The following is a 4029-nucleotide window of genomic DNA, read 5'->3' on the forward strand; positions in this document are numbered from 1 at the left end:
TTAAAAATAAAAATAAAATAAAATATATCACTACATTGCTTGATATAGACTTTCTCTCTGTGATCCAAGTATTGTTCCTAGAGCACTGCCGTCAACCCTCCACCATCACCCTATAGACCCCAAGTCAGTTTTTATTCAGTAATGTAGGTGATGTTCTGTGCAACTGGTCATCTAAGAACTTGGTGCTAATCAACTGATTACCAAAACAGTCACCTCAAAACGCAGCCAGGGTCAGTCACAGTATTGTAATTTCTGCTTTCTGCATGTTCAAGGAAATGGAGATCTTGACTCCTTCTGTGATGGAGTAATTATCTTCAAAAGAAGCTATAAGCATACACTGACTTCAAAATGTAATGGAATAACATTGCAGTTTCAATTTGATGCTAAACTATAATTAATTCTCTAATAGTAATAAAAATATTAATTCTGTAAAGACAGTAACAAAGGAAAGAACAGTAGCAAACAGGTCTCAGGAAATGTATCAAATGACATGTTCAGATGCAGTGCAGCTTTGTTTATACTGTGCTAAATACATTATGTCTCTAAGTAAACCAGCTCCATACACACTGCAGGTGTGGCAAATTCTTTGCTGAGGCATGTATGCCAGTTTTCTCATTTTTTATATGGCAAGTGCATGTTTAATCAGGTTAGAGTTGATAGATTATGATACTATCAATGCACTGGGCAAATCCATTAATGACACTGTGAGATTTTGTGCAAAAATGGAATTGAGAAATGTGAGTCCAAACTTTGAAGCATAAAGGACATCTACTTTTAATTAAGAAATATCTCTCATTTTCATCCCTCATGTGCCATAGCACAATCCAGCCCCACCCAGCCATCATTCTTACATAGCACAATGTCACTGCTGACAAAGCAGGCCCGGCAATTCAGACCTGGAGCCCAGAGAAAGGAGGGGGATCCCCAGATTTCCGCTGCTGCTTTTGTAGTGGTGTGAGGTGAATGCTTCTGCATGCACACAGGTGCCATGTTGAGGGGGATGAATCTTTCAAGATTTGTTTAAAGTCAAATAATGTGAAGTTTCATGGCTGACCTCCAGACCTCTCAGAGCTTCAGTTAACTTCTTTGTGTTAGGGGATGTTAGAACGATGTTTACAAGTCAGAGCAGGTGATGCTTAGGTGCAAGCATGACTGAAGAAGAACCAAAGTAGGTCCAGCACAAAAAGTCAGCATCTGAGGGTCAAGTCTAACCCAGAGAAAAAGTGGTGAAAAGGTTTGCATAGACCCCATTCTGCAGCTGATACAAACCCTGTGATTTCTACATCTTTCTGTCCTATCCTGTCACTGTGAGTCTGAATTGAAGAGAGAAAAGCAGTAACTAGATCAGCAAAGTAATGGGGAATGAAGAGCAGGAAGGTGGAGGTAGTGGTGCTGGAAGACGGAAATCTCCACGCGTGGAATAGAACAATTTGGATGTCAGCTGTGACTGCTGTATACCTCTTAAAATCCACTCCATTTTTATTAAAAATATATGTTGTATTTTTCCTGTGTACATGACATCATGTTAAGAGCTGATAAAGTTTTGAGGATGTGAGTCATCAGAAAGGAGGTTTAAAGAACTGATTATTTTGCTGGTCTGGCTCCTTTACCCCAGTAGAAAAAGATGCCAGTTTGCTTATGCTCAATGCTGAATTTAAGAATGCCTGTCAACCCAACACACTTCAGCATGAACTTTAATTCAAAAGATCAAAAAGTACCAGGATCAATTTCCAATTCTAGCTGTATGATATTTTGCAAATTACAAAGCCTCTAAATGAGCTCTTTTATCGACTTCATAGAGGAGAAATCTGAGTGGGTTAGTCAATTCTCTCAGGTTTCTTATCCATAAAGTGGATAGAATATCTAATTTAGAGGTCTGTTGAAAGACAGACAGAAATGACATTTATAAAGTATCTAGTGAAACTACTGGTAGAGATTATATACTCAATAAATAATGAGTATTATAATCACAAATAATTTGATCTTTGCCAGTGTAAAATGTATTTTTTTATTTGCTTGATTTTTTTTTGGAGACATAGTCTCCTTCTGTCACTCAGGCTGGAGTGCAGTGGCGTGCTCACTGCAACCTCTGCCTCCCAGGTTCAAGTGATTCTATTGCCTCAGTTGGGATTACAGGCGTGCACCACCACAGCCCGACTAATCTTTGTGTTTTTAGCAGAGACCGGGTTTTGCCATGTTTCCCAGGCTGATCTTGAACTTTTGGCCTCAAGCGATCCAGCTATGTCGGTCTCCCAAAGGGATTACAGGTGAGAGCCACTGTGTCTGGCCACATTTATTTTAATTTGGAGAATAATTTTTCAGTAAGATTGTACAAATGATAAGTCCTATGGTCCTGCATGTTTGAGACTCTTTTTCTCTTTTTGTCTCCATATATGACTGACAGTTTGGCTAGGTATAGAATTTTTGGTTTGCACTATTCTTTATTGCTCATAAATCTATAATCTTATCTTTGTTTCTATCCTCTATGCCAGCTTGAGTAGGATTAGAGTTTCAGATTCACCTATAAAACTTTATATCCATTGAACAACTGCTCCTTTCCCCCTCCGTTAGTTCCTGGCACCAATTATTTTCTGTTCCTGTTTCTAAGAGTTTGACTACTTTAAAAACCTCATATAGGAAGACTCATGACATACTATGTTTGTATTTTTGTGACTGGTTTATTTCACTTGGTATAATATCCCCAAGGTTGATCTATGTGATGACATGACAGGATTTCCTTCTTTTTTAAGGCTGAATAATAATTTATTGTTTATATACAACTCTTTAAAATCCATTCGTCTGTTGACAGATATTTAGGTTGCTTTTACCTCTTGGCTATTGTGAATAATGCTGCAATAAACATGAGCTGAACAAGTTTATTTTTTTTTTAAATCTCTTTACTTTTGTTAGAAGCTTTTAATTCTTGATTTACGAGTTCTGAATTTATACAGAGGTATCTACTCGCAGTGACCTAAAGCCTTGTCTTCTGCTCTGCTGCACAGCCTTCAGATTCAAGTCTCTAGATTCTTGAGATTTGCAAATGTTTCCAGAGCAGTCATGGTTTTTGTATTCATTGACCATTCAGGTTTTCTGCTTTGTCATTTTCCCCTGGGTTTTTCTCTTATTCTCTTGGAAGCACAACTATGCATTTTGAGCCATGTTTACTGTATTTTATCTTCTATTTCTATGTGTTTTGCAATAATGGCTTTTCAAAACACCCATAGCTTGTTGCTAAAAAGGAGGTTTGTTTCAATGTGCCTTAGAAATATCCAGTTTCATACTTACCTGGCAAGGCAGATACCATAATCTTAAAGGCAGTTTTCCCAGTGCGAGGCTTATCCATTACTCTCTGGATCCATTACAGGGATATGCTGATCCCTGTAATTGCCCCAAAAGTGTAAAACTCAATTGCAAAATTTGTGGTAGTGGGTGACTGCGTTATGCATTCATGTATGAATTCAATTGGGTATGCAGTTTCACACAAAGAATAATAACATCTTCTGTAAAAATTGTTCGTGTGTATTAACACATGGGGATCTCTAGTACTCCTGCTGAGATATGTGGGAATCTACCCTAGTTTTGCTATTTTTCTCCTAACATCACTCTACTTCTTTTAATATTCATTGCTTCTCCCCATTTCTGGACTTCAGTGCATTTTCCTTTCCTTTGCAGGAACCACTTCTCTTTCCTCACCCAACTCATCAATCTCTGTCTCCCACGTTAAGGGTAGGAAAAAAGAAGGAAATCCATGACCCAACGTGGGTAATCAGAATGCCACACCCCAGTACAGGATTGGTTCGAGAGTAGGCAGGTGATTCTGATGGACCATACATAGAACTAAGTAGAAGAAGAGAGTTTTACGTTTCAGCTTAGCACGATGCTAGCAGGGAACTACTGGAGTCATATTTCCTGCTCTAGGGAAGAAAAGGATTTCAGTTTGGAGGTGAAGCCAAGACACCAAGAAAGTGGGAATGAAAGACCTAGAGACAGGGAGTCCTGGCCCCTTTTTGGATGCTGGCGTTAGCTTGA

At 38.6% G+C, this 4029-nt stretch overlaps 1 pseudogene; it reads left to right on the forward strand.

Annotated features, from left to right (window-relative positions):
- The first annotated feature begins 3277 nt into the window (after window positions 1–3277).
- LOC135272202 (U1 spliceosomal RNA) lies at window positions 3278–3453 on the forward strand (annotated as a pseudogene).
- The last annotated feature ends 576 nt before the right edge of the window (window positions 3454–4029 follow it).

Source organism: Aotus nancymaae, unplaced genomic scaffold (genome assembly GCF_030222135.1).
Source record: "Aotus nancymaae isolate 86718 unplaced genomic scaffold, 86718_ANA_hifiasm-v0.15.2.pri h1tg000006l, whole genome shotgun sequence".
In the NCBI taxonomy this organism is placed as follows: Eukaryota; Metazoa; Chordata; class Mammalia; order Primates; family Aotidae; genus Aotus; species Aotus nancymaae.